The following is a 21153-nucleotide window of genomic DNA, read 5'->3' as shown; positions in this document are numbered from 1 at the left end:
CAAAGACTAATTAATATATAGCATAGCATTTTTTCTTTTTCCTGTAAATGAAACATAGGCTAACAAAATGGTCTATCTTACTCCTGATATACAGATGCACACATTTACATTATTGAGAAAAAGCAAGATGCTGTCCGTGGTGTTAGTGACATGGCTACAACAAACCAGGGTACTACTTAGTACAGCATGCAGGTCCCCATAGCACAGTCAACGAGCCTGTCCGTGAGGCATGTGGTGACAGTTTTTTACAGTTAAAAAGAAATGTGTCCTCTGAAAAGTTGTGGACAAACATATTTTGTTCTTGTCCAGAACATTTAATTTCTTAGGAAGAGTTCAAGGACTCTCCTAACATGTAGTGCCTGGATCCCAGCAATAAATGTTAGAAGCCTAATAATGATGAGAAACATCCTGTTTTTTTTTTTTTTTTTTTTTTTTTTTTTTTTTTTTTTTTTTTTTTTTTTTTTTTTTTAATGGTACAGTTTAGGTGACATAAACACGCCAGGAGTAAACACCATGTTATACGATGGGAGTCTATCCGTTTTGTGGACAGCAGGTGGAAAACAATGTGCTAGTTAAGCAGCCACTTCAGCAGGTTCACATTGCCTGGTGATGATGGGACAGAGTGACTGACCACAGTAGGAATGGAGGTGGTAAGTGGTCAGCTGGAGATAAACTCGTTCCACAAAGACGCAGGGTGTTCCTCTGCACCATTTTGGCGGCTACTTGGTCTTGGTCTGAATGCTGTCTGAGCAGATGGATCCGCAGAGTGCTCAATGCTGACTTGGTGCGCAGCAAAGAGATACTCCATCCCTTACAATAAATGCATCCTCCACCGAAAGCAGTTGGAGATGATTTCCTTTCGTGCTGTTGAAAGCAAATGCCGCGCTCCTCCAGCTCCATGGCCCATGAGTACCTTCTTTACAGGAGAGTGACAGATGCTTTTGGAAGGCAGGCGGTGCAACATTTCTCAGCTGTAAAGGGATACGATGTTGTGTACAGTGTAGTGATGTTTAATCCCCTCAACTAGGCACGCGCATTTAGTCCACTTGAAAGTGTTTATTTTCCTGACCAGATCATAAGTGAATTAACCTGCAGTGATATTTGTGCTTGTCAGATTTGGCTGCACTGCCACTCAGTTTGGGCCTGCTAAGGCAAAAGAGTATGTAAATCTGTTGTGAATAAATCTGCCTTCAAGTATTTTTAAATTCTCTACCCTTCATTTTCCCCCATAATACATTTAAGCATTTAACATGGCTTATCTGTTTCTATTTTTATTTCTTTTGCAAAATGATAGTTTTTGTCCCTTTTGGCTCATAAACATCTTAACTCCATCTTGTAAATCAGAATCAGAATGAGCTTTATTGCCAAGTATGTTTACACATACAAGGAATTTGTTTTGGTGACAAAAGTTCCACAGCACAGACAGAATGACAGTAACAAGACAGATAATAAAAAATAGAATAAGTGAAAAGATAAAAAATATAAAGTACACCATGTACAAAATAGACACTAGACATTATATGTATAGGCCCATGAGTGTGGTGTCATCTGCGAACTTCAGGAGCTTGACAGAGGGTCTTTTGCAGTGCAGTTGTTGGTGTACAGGGAGCAGAGCAGTGGGAGAGCACACATCCCTGGGGAGCGCCAGTGCTGATCGTACGGGTGTTGGATGAGAATTTTCCCAGCCTCACTAGCTGCTGTCAGTCTGGCAGGAAGTTGGTGATCCACTGACAGATGAAGGTGGGCACAGAGAGCTGGGTTAATTTGGACAAGAGGAGGTTTGGGATGATGGTGTTGAAGGCCGAGCTGAAGTCCACAAAGGGGATCCTCACATAAGTTCCTGGTTTGTCCAGATGTTGCAGGATGTAGTGCAGTCCCATGTTGACTGCATCCTCCACAGACCTGTTTGTTCGATAAGCAAACTGCAAGGGGTCTAGCGAGGGTCCAGTAATGTCCTTCAGGTAGGCCAACACCAGTCTTTCAAATGACTTCATGACCACAGACGTTAAGGCAACAGGTCTCTAGTCATTCAGTCCTGTGATTTTGGGTTTCTTTAGAATGGGGATGATAGTCAAGCATTTGAAGCAGGAAAGAACTTCACACAGCTCCAGTGATCTGTTGAATATCTGTGTGAAGATAGTGGCCAGCTGGTCAGCACAGGTTTTTAGACAGGCTGGTGAAACACTGTCTGGGCCTGGTGCCTTCCTTGTCTTTTGTTTCTGGAAGACCCGACGTACATCCTCTTCACAGACCCAAAGTACAGGAGGGGGGAAAAGTGGGGTTGCTGGAGGTATTGATGGATGCATGGAGAGAAGGTCCAGAATGGGTGTGGGGTGTGAGACAGGGTTTTTCAAATCTGCAATAAAACTCATTCAAATCGTCAGCCAGTATTTGATTCAACACAATGCTGAGGGACGGTGTCTTGTAATTGGTGGTGTCTTTCAGGCCTTTCCACATTGATGCAGGGTCATTGGCCGAAAACTGTTTTTTCAGCTTTTCAGAGTAGTTTCTCTTAGCCACTCTGATTTCTTTTGTCAGTGTGTTTTTGGCCTGTTTATACAAGACTCTGTCCCCATTCCTGTAGGCATCTTCTTTGGCCTGACGAAGCTGTCTTAATTTTGCAGTGAACCACGGTTTGTCATTGTTGTATGTTAGATGAGTCCTGGTGGGGATGCACAAGTCCTCACAGAAACTAATACAAGATGTTACAGAGTCTGTGAGCTCATCCAGATCAGTAGCAGCAGCCTCAAAAACACTCTAATCAGTGCATTCAAAGCAGGCTTGTAAGTCCTGCTCTGCTTCCTCAGTCCATCTTTTAACAGTCCTTATTACAGGTTTAGCCGATTTCAGTTTCTGCCTGTAGGTCGGTATAAGATGAACCAGACAGTGATCAGAGAGCCCCAAAGCTGCCCGTGGGACAGAGTGATATGCATCCTTTATTGTGGTGTAACAGTGGTCCAGTATATTACTGTCTCTGGTAGGACGTGTAATGTGCTGTCTGTCCTTTTGCATGCATCTATTTTATGTTTAGCTCACTTGTTTTGAGAAAAGGGTTTATGGCTTTTCTTTTTGAACAAAAAATTATTTTTAATTTTTTAATCACCGTGGCCAGATGTTTGTTTTTATGGTGCTGATTTTTCCATTTTCAGCACTGTGGTTTTTCACCTCTGCTGGGTGTAAAATCAAATGACCACAAGGTGGTGCTGTGGCAGTAAAGGCCTGACATTTCTAGAATACTCTGCAATGCAAACATTTACCTGACACTTTTCTCCAAAGCAACTTACAACATTAAGGTCACAGTTATTACATGCTTACAGTCATTTACCCATTTGTACAGCTGGGTAATTTTCATGGAGCAATTTTAGGGTAAGTACCTTGCTCAAGGGTACTACAGCCAGAAGTAGGGATCAAACCTGTGACCTTTGGCTCCAAAGGCAGTAGTGCTAACCACTACACTACCAGCTGTTCCACTTAACCCCTTACTTTTGGTATTTTGTAAAAAGGCAGCTTCAGTTGTCGAACACAAATAGCAATAACAGAAGCGGGCGGACAAAAGGATGAATTCTACCAGTGCTATGAACCCAAATTTGCTGGTGTCCCCTGTTCTGTCCGCGCTACCCCTGAGTATTGGACTGCAAAAAAAAGGAAGCAAGCAAAGAAAGAGACTGAGGAGAAGAGGGTGGCTGAGTAAGGAGAGAGATCGCTGAGAGAAATAGGTGCTGATAACGACAATGTCCCTTCGAGGATTGGGCTGTGTTTGGAAGGCAAACGGACCAGAAGAGTATGTACTCCCAAGGGTTCAGCCATTTGTTTTTGAGCAGAGCAGAAGCCTGAACACCTTGTCGCGCACATTCATTCTCTGGACTGACACACGAGGACAAAAGAACAATACAGTGGCAAAAAAAGTATGTGAACCCTTTGGAATTAGTTGGTCATAAAATGTCATCTCATCTTCATCAAAGTCACAAGTATAGACAAACACAATGTGCTTAAGGTAAGCACACACAATTTTCATCTTTCATGGCTTTATTGAACACATCCCATTAAACATTCACAGTGCTGTGGAAAAGTTAAGTGAACACTTGGATTTAGTAGGTAGTTGAGCCTCCTTTGGCAACAATGACCTCAACCAAGCGTTCCTGGTTGCTGCGGATTAGACCTGCACAACATTCAGGAGGAATTTTGGACCACTCTTCCTTATAGAACTGCTTCAGAGCAGCCATATTCTTAGGATGTCTGGTGTGAACAGCTCTCCTGAGGTTGTTCCACAGCATCTCTATGGGGTTAAGGTCTGGGCTCTGACTGGGCCACTCCAAAAGGCAGATTTTCTTTTTTTTAAAGCCACTCTGTAGTGAATTTACTTCGATGTTTAGGATCACTGTCCTGCTACATCACCCAACTTCTACTAAGCTTCACCTGACACACAGCCACCTTGATATTATCCTGTAGAATATATTAATAAACTTAGGAATTCATTTTTTCCCTCAATGATGGCAAGTGGTCCAGGCCCCAAAGTAGCCCTATGTCATGATGCTCCCTCCACTGTACTTAACCATTAGGATGATGTTTTCATGTTGGTATGCGGTGCCCTTTTTATGCCATACATAGTGCTATGTGTTCTTCCCAAAGAACGCAGCCTTAGTTTTATAAGTCCACAAAACATTTTCCCAGTAGCGCTGTGGAGTGTTGAGGTGGTCTTTGCACGCCTGACGTTTGCCAGCAATGTTTTTTTTTTTTTTTTTGGAAAGCGGCTTTCTTTGTGGTTTCCTGCCATGGACACCGTGCCTTTTCAATGTTTTCCGTATAGTAGACTCATGAAAAGAGATATGAACCAGTTCCAATGATTTCTTCAAGTCTTTAGCTGTCACTCTATGGGGTTTTTTTTTTTTTTTTTTTATAACCTCCTTGAGAATTGTGTGGTGTGTCCTGAGTCATCTTGGCTGGATGGCCACTTCTAGAGAGAGTAGCCACAGTACTAAATCGTCTCCATTTATAGACAATTTGTATAAGTGGACAGATGAATATCAAAGCTCTTTTGAGATAACTTTGTAACCCTTTTCATCTTCATGCAACAATGCTTGATCGCAGGCCTTCTGAGAGCTCTTTTTTGCAGGGCATGATTCACATCAACAGATGCTTTTTGTAAATGGCAAACTCAAGCTGTTTGAGTGCTTTTAAGTCAAGTAGCAGCTCTAAACCACACCTCCAATCTTGTTTCATTAATTGGACACCTGGTTTGCCAATTTCTAGCTCTAATTAGCTTTTGTTGAAGTCATTAACCTAGGGTTTCACATACTTTTTCCAATCTATACTGTGAGTATTTGAATATCTTCAATATTTAAAAGAACAATACTAGAATTTGTGTTTTATTAGTTAAAACAGATTGTTGATTACTGTAACTCAGATGAACATCAAACCAGATTTTAAGACAAATTTATAGATGAATGCAGTAATTTTCAAAGGGTTCACATACTTTTTCTTGCCCCTGTACATGGAGGTTCTAACCAGAAGACTGAGAAGCATGTGGTGAAATCCTGAGTCAGGGCCTCTTACAACAGTTCATCTCTTGTCATTCTCCGTGACCTTTCCTTAAAATGTTGAGCTCTTCTTCCATTCATTTCATAGTCTGACTTATCCTATGGCCCCTGTTGTAATGTTCTGGACAGTACCATTGCTTATTTTGGGGCTGCAGTTGAATTGTTCATAACATGGATGAAAACTACACAGTCACTGCATTTCCCTGCAGTTCATGTACACTGGGTCCGTGATTTAGGAACTTTTAAAGAACATGTTTAAGGAGTGCTTTAGCAAATCAAAGCTTCACCTCATTTTCCAACAGACACTGATTAAATAGTAAGCGCTACCTTCAGTTTGCCAACACCCTGCTCTACCTCTGTCCACACTCCTTCATTGTGCTGTCTGATTTACAATGTGTCATTGACACCACTGCCAGGGCACTGCTGCAGACCTGGGATTCTCCAACCACTGCCAGGGCACTGCTGCAGACCTGGGATTCTCCAAGCACAGCCACGGAGTCCAGGAGCACATGAGAGGATAACCTGTATGTACAGTTACGCAAAGTGTGGACCTGTTCACCTGAAGACGAACTCCTGGCCGTATCTTGTCACATTCGACAGACAAACTCTTTAAGTAACGAATCAAGTCTTGGCCCCAGTCGCATTCATAAGTAGAGGAGCTGCTAGACTTGACCCACGAACACTGACAAACCCACACTGTTTCCATGGAGATGTGAAAGATGCTGTGCAGTGTCATATCAACGGGCTCCGCCAAGAGTCTTACCTGTGTTGTTGTGTGATGATGTAATGAACAGGAGTGTGTGTGTGCATGTGCTCCCCTTTGCTTAAGTTCTGTAATGAATTCACAAAATACACCATAGCTTCATCAACAAATGTAGTATGGCGCTGTGAGTTGGCCAAGCATTGCACAGTAATCCTAAACACCAAGCAAGTGGCCACGTTAAACACCCCAAAGACATTTTATGTACCAACAATGCTTTCTGGGCATAAATAGAAGCAATCAAAGAAAAGTAAAAAATTGCAGCAGGACAAGGACAAGCTGTTCTCGTGGCTCAACCAAAGGTAAAAGTAACTTCGTACTCTTACAACAATGTAAAAATTAAGGCAAAAAATAAAGTAAATGGGAGGGGAAAAGAAACAGAACATGAATAAATTACAAATTTCAACAGGACAGAGCAGGTGGGGGGCTGGGGGTGGGCCCTTGAAAGCTGTCTGTCATGCAGGTTCCGCCCCCTACTCTGGGTCGCACTGCCTGTAAAAGTATAGAGTACTTCACCAGCGAGGTCGGTGAAGCACCGGTAGCACTGGATCTATAGAAACGTCTGTAGAGGAGACTTGCCTTTCTTCCACAAAATGGCAGCGTTCCGGTCAGCTGTCTCGAGGCGCCCCACGTACACCACCTCCGACCACTCTACACACATCAGACCCTTGCAGTTCCTGAAGTCTCAAACTGTCTCTGGTTTTTCCGATGTGGTGCTCAGCTCCGGTGTGTTCCTCAGTTCCACTCAGAAAAATCTGTCCGACGAGGTCCGGAACTTTCAGAACCAGGCTGACCCAACAACCACTTGGGACCCCCAGCAACATGATGGTCAGCACTGACAAAGTGATTCTTACTGGTAGTTGGAAACACTACACTCTAGACAGGGATTGCTGAGACTGAGGTTCACTTATATTTACTTTTACATTATGGATATATGGATTGACATTATATTTTTAACCAGGTGCTTATGAACTGTGACCAAGTGCGCGGCACACACATACAGGGATCAGATCTTTAACATAACACTCCCAGCACAATGAAGCAGTTCTGCAGAACTGACCACATACTGTAGTCGCTCTAGGTGTCATTCTCAGTGTTAAGTATAGTGGTCACCGTGATGCCTGCCATTTCTGCTAAACGGGAAGCAAATGATAACATTGAGTACTGCCGAACTAGAGCAGTCTTTTCCAGGAGAAACACTCAGGAAAGTGTTTTCACTCCCTTCTCCATTAGAAAGGCTCACAGAGCAACAAAGAGAATCTTGATTGAAAGCAGGGCTCATGGGTAATGAGAGAAAGGGAAAGGCAGCACCAGGGTACACAAAAATTGCAAAAACTCTGTCTACATTCAAGAAGGGTCTGAAAACTTACCTTTACCGGACCCATTTCACCCAAGATCGCTCCAGCTCATGTATGGTGTAAATGTTCATGCACCATAACTTCATAAGCACCCCCAGATATAGCCTTTATTCAGCCACTATTCCGACATTGTGTTTGCTTGTTTGTGTATCTTATAATATTGGAAAAAAAAAAAAAATGGTAAGAAGGTGTAAGAGACGAGGCAGGAAACAGGCGATGCAGTCGCCCGTAGCTGTGGGCTTTTATTTGCCTAGACAGCGGAGAAGGAAGGAGAGATGGGGAAGGGGGAGCAGGGAACAGGTAGGGAAAGGTTTCGTGCTGGCTGGGAGAGTCGGGTCGATCAGGACGTGGGCTTCGTGTCGGGGTTCGGGTCTGCGGTCGTCTCGGTCTGGTTCTCCTCCTCGGTCTCTTCTCTCTACTGCTGGGCACCGGGGAAGAAAAAGGGGATGAAATCCCCGGGTGGCTTTGGCGTGCTACAGAGGGTATCAAGATTTGTCTATCCTGTGTTTTATGCACCTACTCGAACGATGAACCTCAGTGCAGCAAGTGGTAGGTAACAAACTCGGTTTACTTCAGAGTCACACATCTGCAGCTCTTTCTCTTAATGTAATGCATAAATTGTACTTTTGCAGAGATGTATATTGCTTTGGACAAAAGCGTCTGCTAAATGAATAAATACTTACACATTCATTCAGCTGATACTTTTCTCCAAGGCAACTTACAATGTTAATCTACCCATAATTATTTACCCATTTGTACAGCTGGGTAATTTTTACTCAAGCAATTTTAGGGTCAATACCTTGACCAAGGGTACTACAGCCAGAGGTGAGATTCAAACCTGTGGGTCCAGAGGCAGGAGATGTAAGCAGTATGCTACCGGCTGTCCTTGTTTTAGGCATTGAGGCTGTGAGGAAGAGGAGAGGGCAAGTCGTCTCCGGTGTGGCACACAGCGCGGTGAAGAACGGCCTCATCAGAAATACTCAGTGCTGTTTGCAAAAGCCAGCACAGTATGAGTTTTTGTTGCCCAGTCTCACTTCACACAGCAGACGAGTGGGGGTGTGTTAAAGTGTATGCCCCTCCAATGAAAACAAGCAAAATGATCAATTTATCACACAGTTTCAATCGGAATAAAAAACATTTCAGCTAAACTCGTGTTTTTCCATCCATCCATCCATCCATCTTCCTCCGCTTTTATCCGGGACCGGGTCGCGGGGGCAGCAGTCCGAGCAGAGTCCTCCAGACTTCCCTCTCCCTGCACACCTCCTCCAGTTCCTCTGGGGGAACCCCAAGGCGTTCCCAGGCCAGCCGGGAGACATAGTCTCTCCAACGTGTCCTGGGTCTGCCCCGAGGCCTCCTCCCAGTGGGACAAGCCCGGAACACCTCCCCAGGGAGGCGTCCAGGAGGCATCCGGAACAGATGCCCGAGCCACCTCAACTGGCTCCTCTCGATGCGGAGGAGCAGCGGCTCTACTCCGAGCTCCTCCCGGGTGACTGAGCTCCTCACCCTATCCCTAAGGGTGCGCCCAGCCACTCTGCGGAGGAAACTCATTTCTGCCGCTTGTATCCGCGATCTCATTCTTTCGGTCATGATCCAGAGTTCATGACCATAGGTGAGGGTAGGAACGTAGATCGACCGGTAAATTGAGAGCTTCACCTTACGACTCAGCTCCTTCTTCACCACAACAGACCGGTACAATGACCGCATTACTGCGGACGCCGCACCGATCCGTCTGTCAACCTGCCGCTCCATTTTTCCCTCACTCGTGAACAAGACCCCGAGATACTCAAACTCCTCCACTTGAGGGAGCAACTCCCCCCTAACCCGGAGGGGGCAATCCACCTTTTTCCGACTGAGAACCATGGCCTCGGATTTGGAGGTGCTGATTCTCATCCCCGCCGCTTCGCACTCGGCTGCAAACCTCCCCAGTGCACGCTGCAAGTCTTGACTTGATGAAGCCAACAGGACCACATCATCCGCAAAAAGCAGAGACGAGATCTCGCGGCCACCAAAACAGACACCCTCCGTTCCCTGGCTGCGCCTAGAAATTCTGTCCATGAAGATAATGAACAGAATCGGTGACAAAGGGCAGCCCTGGCGGAGTCCAACATGCACCGGGAACAGGTCTGACTTACTGCCGGCAATGCGAACCAAGCTCCTACTCCGGTCATACAGGGAACGAACAGCCCGTAGCAACGAGCCCCGAACCCCATAATCCCGAAGTACCCCCCACAGGATGCCACGAGGGACACGGTCGAATGCCTTCTCCAGGTCCACAAAACACATGTGGACTGGTTGGGCAAACTCCCACGAACCCTCCAGCACCCTAGTGAGGGTATAGAGCTGGTCCAGTGTTCCACGGCCAGGGCGAAAACCGCATTGCTCCTCCTGAATCCGAGGTTCGACTATCGGTCGGATTCTCCTTTCCAGTACCCTGGCATAGACTTTCCCAGGGAGGCTAAGGAGTGTGATCCCCCTGTAGTTGGAACACAATCTCCGGTCCCCCTTCTTAAAAAGAGGGACCACCACCCCGGTCTGCCAGTCCAGAGGCACCGTTCCCGAACTCCACGCGATGCTGCAGAGGCGTGTCAGCCAAGACAGCCCCACAACATCCAGAGACTTGAGAAACTCGGGGCGGATCTCATCCACCCCCGGAGCCTTGCCACCGAGGAGTTTTTTGACTACCTCAGCAACTTCAGCCAGGGTAATGGACGAGTCCCCCTCCAAGTCCCCAGCCTCAGCTTCCTCTACGGAAGGCGTGTCGGAGGGATTGAGGAGATCCTCAAAGTACTCCTTCTACCGCCCGAGGACATCCTCAGCTGAGGTCAGCAGCGCACCACTTCCACTGTAAACAGTGTTCGTGGAACACCGCTTCCCCCCTCTGAGTCGCCGGACGGTTTGCCAGAATCTCTTTGAGGCCGACCGAAAGTCTTCCTCCATGGCCTCACCGAACTCCTCCCAAGCCCGAGTTTTTGCCGCGGCGACTGCCAGAGCCGCGCTCCGTTTGGCCCGTCGGTACCTGTCAGCTGCTTCAGGAGTCCCATGAGCCAGCCAGGCCCGATAGAACTCCTTCTTCAGCTTCATGGCATCCCTTACTTCCGGTGTCCACCACCGTGTTCGGGGATTGCCGCCGCGACAGGCGCTGGAGACCTTATGGCCGCAGCTCTGAACCGCCGCCCCGACAATGGAGGCGTGGAACATAGTCCATTCAGACTCGATGTCCCCCACCTCCCTCGGGACCTGGTTGAAGCTCTGTCGGAGGTGGGAGTTGAAGACCTCTCTGACAGGGGCCTCCGCCAAACGTTCCCAACAGACCCTCACTATGCGTTTGGGCCTGCCAGGTCTGTCCAGCTTTTTCCCCCGCCATCGAATCCAACTCACCACCAGGTGGTGATCAGTTGACAGCTCAGCCCCTCTCTTCACCCGAGTGTCCAAGACATATGGCCGAAGATCAGAAGAAACGACTACAAAGTCGATCATCGACCTCCGACCTAGGGTGTCCTGGTGCCAAGTGCACTGATGGACACCCTTATGCATGAACATGGTGTTCGTTATGGATAAACCGCGACTAGCACAGAAATCCAATAACAACTCACCGCTCAGGTTCAGATCAGGGAGGCCGTTCCTCCCAATCACGCCCCTCCAGGTATCACTGTCGCTGCCCACGTGGGCGTTGAAGTCCCCCAGTAGAACGACAGAGTCCCCAGTGGGAGCGCTTTCCAGCACGCCCCCCAGGGACTCTAAAAAGGCCGGGTACTCTACACTGCCGCTAGGCGCATAAGCACAAACGACAGTGAGAGACCGTTCCCTGACCCGAAGGCGTAGGGAGACGACCCTCTCATTCACCGGGGTAGACTCCAACACATGGCGGCTGAACTGGGGGGCTATTAATAAGCCCACACCCGCCCGCTGCCTCTCACCTTGGGCAACGCCAGAATAGTGGAGAGTCCACCCTTGATCGAGAAGAGTGGTTCCAGAACCCAAGCTGTGAGTGGAAGTGAGCCCGACTATATCTAGACGGTATCTCTCAACTTCCCGCACCAGCTCAGGCTCCTTCCCCGCCAGTGAGGTGACATTCCAAGTCCCAAAAACCAGAGTTGGCGCCCGAGGTTTGGGTCAGCCGGGCACTCGGCCCCGACCACCGCCCAAATCGCAATGCACCAGCCCCTTACGGTTTCTCCGGCAGGTGGTGAGCCCACCGAAGAGTGGCTCCACGTCATGGCTTCGGGCTGAGCCCGGCCAGGCATGCGAGCCCCCCCCCAGGCCTGGCTCCAGGGTGGGGCCCCGGTGACCCCATACCGGGCGGGGTAAACGGAAGCCTTGATTTTTTCTTCATAAGGGGTTTTTGAACCGCACTTTGTCTCGTCTGTCATCCAGGACCTGTCTGCCATGGGAGACCCTACCAGGGGCATATAGCCCCAGACAACATAGCTCCTGGACTCATTCAGGCACTCAAACCTCTCCACCACGGTAAGGTTGTTTTTCTTTTTCATAAATATAAATCTTCATGAGGCATTGAACAATTTTGTCATACTTTTTTCAGCCCAACATGTCAAAACAATGTAAAAGTAAAAACACAGCAACACAGGTGAGGATGAAATGAGTTAAAGGCTGTGTGTGAACAAACATTTGTTGCATTGATTACATTTATTCATTTAGCAGACACTTTTGTCCAAAGCAACATACACACACACACACACATTTTCAGAACCGCTTGTCCCATACAGGGTCGCAGGGAACCAGAGCCAACCCAGTAACACAGGGCATAAGGCCGGAGGGGGAGGGGACACACCCAGGACGGGACGCCAGTCTGTCGCAAGGCACCCCAACCAGGACTCAAACCCCAGACCCACCGGAGAGCAGGACTGTGAGCCAACCCACTGCGCCACCGCACCCCCTAAGCAACATACATCTCAGCAAAAGTACAATTTATGCATTACATTAAGAGAAGGAGACATAGCCGCAGACATGTCTCAAGCAAACCTAGTTTGTTATCTACCACTTGCTGCACCGAGGTTCATCGTTCGAGTAGGTAATAATAACAGGACATGTTCAGGCCATTTTCCTTCATTTCTTTATGACACTGTATGGCTGCCTGTCTGCTCTCGTTTGCCTCTTTCATTGCTCCTAAGTACTGCACACAACTCCACAAACTCTCAAACAAATCATCAACGCATAGGTGACAATATTGAGGGAGGTAAACCGTAAAATAGTTCTCTTGTGCGCAGGCTGGGATTGCACTTCATATTCCTGAATATAGTTTGTGCAATTCCATCATTTCCGTGATGCTCTGACACCTGACACCTCACGGTGCGCTCTGGGATGTCTGTGCATCGAGAGCATCCCGTACAGGGTTCACCAGTGTCATGTCGGTCCCCATTCGGCCTGTGGTGTACGAAGACCACATGGTGTTAATAACATTGCTTCTTGGTCTATTGGTTAAGACCAAAGTGCAGTCGTGTCAATTTTAGGTGGGGACAGAAGGGAAGCAAGCATTGCACTGTGGGTGGATCGACCACTGCTTTCTAGGGGAAGCTCAGCTCCTAGTAGGCTTTTATTATATTTTTGGTAGCCCAGAAAATGACTTGACTGCTGATTTCATCTTTAGTTGTTTTTCCACATTAGCCTAGCTCTCCCACAGATGTTAACAGCTCCTAGGATTTCCAGGAAATGATTGCTTCCACAGCAAGGACCATGACTCCAGGGATAAACACCATCATCAAAGACACCCTATGCATCCGGTGGAAGAATAATGAGGACAACGGCAGTTTTCTTAAGTAAGTCCCCTTCATTCGGAAGGTTGTTCTAGCCCCTCCGGGACTCACTCCTGAAGATATGATCTGCATTCAGGGCCTTCAGGACCCTCATCTTTTTTCGATCTTGTGCTGCAAAAACACAATGCAACAGTGGACCCAGAGCAGTGACTTATTACATTTACATTTATTCATTTAGCAGATGTTTTCTCCAAAGCAATGTATATCTCATAGAAAATACAATTTGTGCATTAAATTAGGAGAAAGAGACATAATTGCAGACATGTGATTCCTAAGTACAGTTAGTTTCTTTCCCCTATATGCACCAATGTTCATCACACAAGTAGCAAAAAACTCAATAGATTATTCCTGATAACCTTCCGACAATTTTTTTTTGAGATACACAAACATTTATGTACAATACAGGAGTAGCGGCTGTGTAAAGGCTTATCCGGACATGATCAAAAAGTTATGGGGCATGAACATTTACACCTTACACGAGCTTAAGAGATCATGGGCAAAGTGAGTCTGGAAGAGGTGAGTTTTCAGACCTTTTCTTAAATGTGGACAGAGTTTCACTAGTTCCGAGTGAGAGGGTGAGGTCATTCCACCACAACGGAGCCAGAACTGAGAACCTCCGTGTTTTACTTTTTGTGTGTGGGACCACCAAGTGGGCAGAAGTAGAAGAGTCGAAGTGGTCTGGTTGGGGTGTAGCAGTTGATCAAGTCTTGTAAATAGCTAGGAGCAGTTCTATTGATGCATTTGTATGCTATGACCAGGGTCTTGAATTTGATCGGGCAGCTATAGGAAGCCAGTGCAGAGAAACGAGTAGAAGAGATAGATGGGAACGCTTCAGCAAGTCAAACACAACTCGGAAAGCAGCATTCTGTATCAGCTGTAGAGGTTTGATGGCGGTAGTGTGAAGGCCAGACAGGTAGGATCTGTCAGATAGGTAGGACTCAAACCATCTTAGTGCTGTTCCTTTGATCCCAAGCTAACTAAGAGAGGAGAGTAGAATCTGGTGGTTGACAGTGTCGAATGCTACAGACAGGTCAAGGACGAGAGGACCAAGGAGAGGGAGGCGGCTCTAGCCGACTGGAAAGCATCAAACACTGCCAGGAGCACCATCTCTGTGGAGTGACCAACTTGAATCCAGACTGATCCATCGAGGAGATTGTTCAGGTGAGAAATTCAGATAGTTGATCACAGACCGCCCGCTCTACAGATTTAGACAGGAGGAAGAGGAGGGAGACTGGTCTGTAGTTTTGGACTGAGTTGGGGATCCAAGGAGGGTTTCTTTACCAGAGTTGAAATGAGAGCAGTTTTGAAGGCAAATGGGAAGCAGTCAGAGGAAAGCAAGGAATTGATGATCTTGAGATGAAGGTGGAGAGTTGTGGGGAGATGGTCTGTAGGAGTGATGATGGCATCGGATCATGCGAGTAGGTGGTGGATGTGATATCAGGAGGTTGGAGATTTCAGATTTGGAGAGTGGCTTGAGTTTGGAGAGTGTGACTTTGCAGGGAAATCCAGCGCGGACCGGGCAGGGTGATGCTGAGGACTTGATCAGTTCTTTATCAATTATTACTGGGAGAGAGAACAAGATGCCTGGCATATATTCATAAAAGAGAAAAATGCAGTAAGTTGGTGCAGTGAAATGACAGCATTGTTTCACATCTGGTTTGCATGCCATACAAAACAAAGCTGTCCTAAGGCCACACCATGATGAATCAAACACAGCCTAAATATAACTGATAAAATGCACATAACAATTGTTAGTAATGGTGACACAGTGAGTAGTGCTGCTGTCTCACAGCACTACCCAGGTAGTTGCTATGCTGTTCAGGTTCGCTCATAGTGTGTGAGTGATAGAGAGAGTGTGTTCCACTTATGTATGGATGAGTGACCCATTGTAAGTAGTATATCTAGCGGTGTAAGTCACCTTGGTGAATAAGTTGTGTGGGCTGATGACACTACATAGAGTTCAATAGAAGTTGCTTTGGAGAAAAGTGTCATAAATATATTATGTCCATTATGTCACACATGCAGAATTAAACCTCTGACCCCCACAACTCACCCACCCCAACCTCTCACACCTCTTCTAGAAAGCCATCAAATGCATTTGTTTGCTTGTTTTTTCGCTCTGACTCAGTGAGTTTCAAAAGAAAAATTCCATCTGTCTTCCAGTCGATGATTTTTGTCCTCCTTATAATAAATAAAGACTGTAATTGGCTCCCATGGAAAGCTATAATTTAATGACGCACATTGGCTTTATCTTGCACTGCTTCTTAACTACATTTTAAAGAATGGCGACACTGAAAACGTCATACCTACAAAGGCAGACATCAGGAGTTAGGCTTCTTTCAGATTTACAGAAAGAAATGATACAGCACAAGTCTCTCAGGGATGGAACTGTTACTTTACTATATTTATGACATGAGCAGGATCAGTGTACTTAGTGTACTTGAAAGTGAAGGTAGAATCAGAGTTTAACTGCACTCAAGATGCACGTCAGTTGTGGCAGGGAATCCAAACTTTAACAGATAAACAACAGATGCAGACATTGACAGGCATTTTATGGCCATTTCGAGCTCGCAAACAAAGACCCTCCAGTCCGAGCTCCCGCAGTGCTGCATGACTCTAGTTTTACTGTTTCTATGGCAGAAGTGAGAAAAACTTTCAACTGAGTCAACATCTGCAAAGCTGCTGGTCCGGACGGAATCTCAGGATGAGTTTTAAAAACATGCAGTGAGCAACTGGCTGTTGTCTTCATGGACATATTTAACAGCTGCTTAAAATGCTCAACTGTACCCACCTGCTTCAAAAACACCACCATTATCCCCGTTCCTAAGAAAAACAAAGTGAGCTGCCTTAATGACTATTGCCCAGTGGCACTGACCCCCATTGTAATTAAATGCTTTGAGAGGCTGAGACAAATTAAGAACACCATCCCAGACACTTTGGATCCATTGCACTATAGCTACACCACACGCTGCCTCAGAAAGACAATGCTCATCATGGAAGATCATAGTTACCCCACATGGGCACTTTTCTCTTTTCTGCCATCTGGAAAGCAGCTCAGGTTTATTTGAACCCGCACTGCTAGGTACAAGAAAAGCTTTTACCCCACTGCTGTAAGAGCATACAACACTCACCAATGTGCCACCTTTTTGCAAATAGAATTGCACTGATCCCTACAACCACACCGGCACATTATTTGCATTGTCACTTTTAAGTATTCTCACTTTAAGTATTCTGGCTATCTATTGCTATTTGCTGTTATTGTTATTTATTGTTATTGTTACCAGCATTATTTATTGTTTATTTTTGTGCAGTACTATCTATTGTTTCTGTCCATAGTCTCTGGACTCAAACAAGAATTTCATAGTACTTTGTACACGGTAGTTGTACTTATGACAATAAACCTTGAACTTGAACTTATTAGGAAAAGGCAGTATCAGTGGATAGCCAGCAAAGGCTGCAAGTAGCACAACTTTCTCTGAACAGACATTAGAAAGACTGCCAACATTACAGAAGATCAGGAGGCATCCTGCTGTGTCTGGGTCAGTAAAATGGAACGGATCATTTGTGCCAGATCCAGTAATGAAAGAACTAGATGCTTGAGGGGGCAGAGATGGATGTGCAGGTGGAGATTATAGTGGAGGAGGAGGTGGAAGGCAGTGTCAACACCCACATACATCAATGGGCGTCCTTTCTGCCCAAGGCGAGGCCACATTGAATGGAGACACTCTCTTACTTAATGCACTGCAGCTGCAAACATTTGGTCCACATGAAATGAGTTAGTGGACCTTTGCGCAGCAAACTGGTAGATCCACCACCTTCTAGGAAGGTATCTTGAGTGCTAACTGGGGTATTACTGTGTTTCACACATCATGATAGTCACTGACCAGTTATCCAAGTAAAGCAAGATAGAGTGATTGCCTGCAGAATGCAGAATCACTGTGAGTCAGTCAGTCAGACACACACACCCACACTAACACACATACACACACACACACACACACACACACACACACACACGTTTATCTGTGAGTCTATGCCCAGCCATGTGCCTACACACCCTACACCCTACACACCTTCACTGTCCCACAATGCTCTCAGGGAAAGGTTTCTCTGCCCTCCCCACCCCACACACACACACTTACTCACCTGTGATTGCTCGTCGTCACTGTTGGGCACCTGGGAGCACCGGGAGACCCATTAAGTGCACATGGATGCCTGCTGGCAATCTGTCAGGCAAAGGTGTTGGAGCAGCTCCAACTTTATTACAGTTTGGAGAATGGTCCATTCCTGTTTGGGAGGGGCACCTGAGGCTTGGTTTAAAAAAGCCAAGAACTTCCTGTTTGTCAGCAAGCTAATGTTTATGTCCTGTTTCTGGAGTGTTTCCCATGAATATGAACACACTGTCCAGAAGGGGTACGGCCATACCACCCTGAATACGCCCGATCTCGTCCGATCTCGGAAGCTAAGCAGGGTCAGGCCTGGTTAGTACTTGGATAGGAGACCGCCTGGGAATATCAGGTGCTGTAAGTTTCCCATGCTGACCAAAGATGATGACCAACTGCCATGATGTTCCATGCTGAGCTGGGGATCAAAGATACCATTTAGCAACAATATCATTATTACTTGTTACACACTGGCTTACAATTGTTACTTAATCTAGAATGCCCAGGAAGGGTGGGACACCACTGGCCCGTGGACCCCCAGAGGTTTTTTCTCCCTAAACTTTCAGTTGGGAGTTTTTGTTCCTTTCCCCAGTGGCCAGTAGGCATACTTATAGCTCTATAAAAGTACTTTATTATGGTAGCCATTAGTCAACTGTCTTCTTTGTTTGTATCTGTTTTTCTTGCCTTATGCCTGTGTTAAAGCGCTCTGTGTCACTGTGTGAGAAGAGTGCTCTATAAAAATAAGTTGAATTGAATTGAAAAAGAGTTGGAAAATTCAGATGCTTTTTATTTTACATTTATATTTATTCATTTAGTAGATGCTTTTCTCCAAAGTGAGTTGAATGCAATGAGCTCTAGGTATTGTTACCAGCCCGCACACCTTATTCACCACGGTGATTTACACTGCTAGATACACTACTTACAATGGGTCACTCTTCCACACATCAGTGGAACACACACACTCTCTCTGTCACTCACACACTATGGATGAATTTAAACAGCAGCCCAGTTACTGGACAAAAACACACCCAGTCCAAATCCCTCAAAATCACTTCAAGTGGCTTTTCTTCTTTTCCTGCCCCTTTGTTACATCCTGACTGGATGCATCTTATACACTGTGACTCACATGCTCTGAACCTTGACAAAACCATGTGATTCCACACTACTCTGCCGCTTTGCCACTTAGAACATTTCTCTCCAAAAACAGTCAGAAATGAGTCTCCCTGTCTAAAATTCACATTTTTCCCGAGTTCACATCTTTGGACACAAATTAACTAGGTTGTCAATGAAGGGAGAATGAAGAAACTGAGAAAAAACATTTCTACCACCACTGTTCACCTGAAAAGTTGCTGTGACTGAAGGCCAACAATAGCTAGTGAAACACAGAATACTAACCTGGTACTGAGAGAAAGTAACATAAATCGTTAAAAAAAAAAATTCTAAACTAACAGTCAAAGGAACTTAGTGGAGTAAAGGTACATTTTTCTTCTTCACAAATGTACTTCAGCAAAAGTAAAAAATATCAATGTTAAAAAGTACTCTGAAAAGCACAATTTCTTCAAAAATGTACGGGTAATGGAATTTATGTAACCCGTCACTACCCACCCCTGCATGACTGTGTTTGCTGGCATTCAGCTGAAACCAGAACCTCTTCTTACTCAGGAAGTTTCCTATGAATAATTATTTTATTAGACCTACTGCAGAAGACAGCCTTATGTTCCTTGGGGGGGGGGAGTATCATGAACATACATTGATGACTATTCCAGAAACTGCTGCACAGACAATTTGCAAAATGCAAGTGAGGTACATGGTGGAAAGCCCTTTCTCGTATTTCAAAACATTGTCAAGCAATACCAAAGGGTGCCACAAAAGACTTTATGAAGAAATACTGTAGTATATTGCTCCAGTGGAGTGTCGGGCCTTTGGGATTGAAGTCAACATCAAATGGCTTCCAAACATTAGCTTCCATGATGTTTCTGCTTACTTACCTGCCATTTCACATCTCCTGTCCTCTGATGAAAGGCGGTACGAGCTTCAGCACATCTTCAACTGACTGCCTGCTGCACTGAGCTCAAAGTGCTCAATGAAGCAAACATTGAGTGAAGTAAAGTACACTTAGGGACATGTGCTTACACCTGGCTTTAACTGTCACTGCCATTCAAGGGTTCATCAGTACCTCTTTCTGGTACATCCATTCTGATACAATTATGACACATTTCCTAGTTGTGAACTGCTTCTCATCTGGTTCCCAATGGCTGCTTTCCACACACGTTTGTTCTGGAATCAACCTGGGTGTGGAAGAAACAAAAAGAAAATAGTTTTTCTGAAAAGAAGAGGAACCATTTACTCATAGCCCTGAGAGTCTTTACATCGTCTATGAGACATACGTCGCTTTGAAGAAAAGCATCTGCAAAATTAATAGATGCACATGTAAACGTAGAGATGTTTACCACAACAGGATCAGCAGCTTAAACAACATTGAGAGTGAGTTCATTTCAGCTCTCTCACTGTTTGTGTCTTAGATGATGGTTTCCATGGTTTGTTCCAAAGCGGTTTACATTTGCAAACATTTACACAGATCGATTCTTCTACAGAAGCAATTCAAGAGTCAAAATCATGTTCATGTGGTACGAAGGCCTAATACTGCAACTCCCTGTCCTTAACCACTACACAACTAATGACTCTTCCTCCAAGATGATTTAACACTCCAGAACCCCAGTGCTGGAACAGACTGCGGCTCTTCAGGGCACAGTTTTGTCAAAGCCTTCACCAGAGAGCAGTGCACCAGAAAACATACCAGAAGATCCCAAGGAGCTCAGTGCTCTCGCTCACTTTGCCTGTGTTCTGCCTCAATGTTTCAACAACCACATTACTTCTTGTTGGGCGCATGGCTTAACCTTGAGATTGCGAGGCCTCCGCATGCCCTGGAGAACAGTGCTATCTTTAGCCTGGGCAGAAGGACAGCTGCAGTGCCCCCCGCCCCCCCCCCACCGCCTCCTCCTCCTTTCTGCATGTGTAGCTGTTACCAGGCAGACCAAGACCAATTCCTTTTCCAGGAACACATTTTGGCTTCTGAGAGACAAGTGGTAGCAGCGCCCTGCAGCTGCAGGATGAGAGTTACACATCCAAACACTCCTGACATAACATGGAGGATCAGCACACAACTGGACCAACTGCAGATGCATAACTCTTGGAGCCTGAGCTCCAAGAAGAGGGTTTTGTGCTGAACAAGGTCAGCGTTCTCTTTACCACTGCCAAGGGAGCTCAGGCAACACTAGTAAAGTGCAGCTGGTGGAATGTCTTGTTCAGCTCCGGTGCTCAGTTGTTCTTTGGGCAGAACTAGCATCTGAGATGCTTAAATATTACAAAGACCCTTGTTATAGTAACCCAAAGCAGCACAGAAGTTTTAAAATGGTCAAAAACGTTCATCTCATTTGAAAGAACTCATGTAAGTGTCCTGCCCAGGAAAAGAACTGGTGGTGTGGAGAGGTGCTTCTTGTACTGCTTCACTGGTGTCAAGACTCAGATCCAGCCTACCACACCCCATCCTTTGGGGTTTAAGAC

At 45.9% G+C, this 21153-nt stretch overlaps 1 non-coding gene across 1 annotated transcript; it reads left to right on the top strand.

Moving 5' to 3' along the window:
* The first annotated feature begins 17837 nt into the window (after positions 1 to 17837).
* On the top strand, positions 17838 to 17956 carry LOC114909523 (5S ribosomal RNA). Its single transcript, XR_003797351.1, has one exon. It is a non-coding gene; the product is annotated as a 5S ribosomal RNA (ribosomal RNA).
* The last annotated feature ends 3197 nt before the right edge of the window (positions 17957 to 21153 follow it).

The sequence above is a fragment of the Scleropages formosus genome, chromosome 25, assembly GCF_900964775.1.
Source record: "Scleropages formosus chromosome 25, fSclFor1.1, whole genome shotgun sequence".
Taxonomy (NCBI): Eukaryota; Metazoa; Chordata; class Actinopteri; order Osteoglossiformes; family Osteoglossidae; genus Scleropages; species Scleropages formosus.
This window is presented reverse-complemented; position numbering and strand designations above follow the sequence as displayed.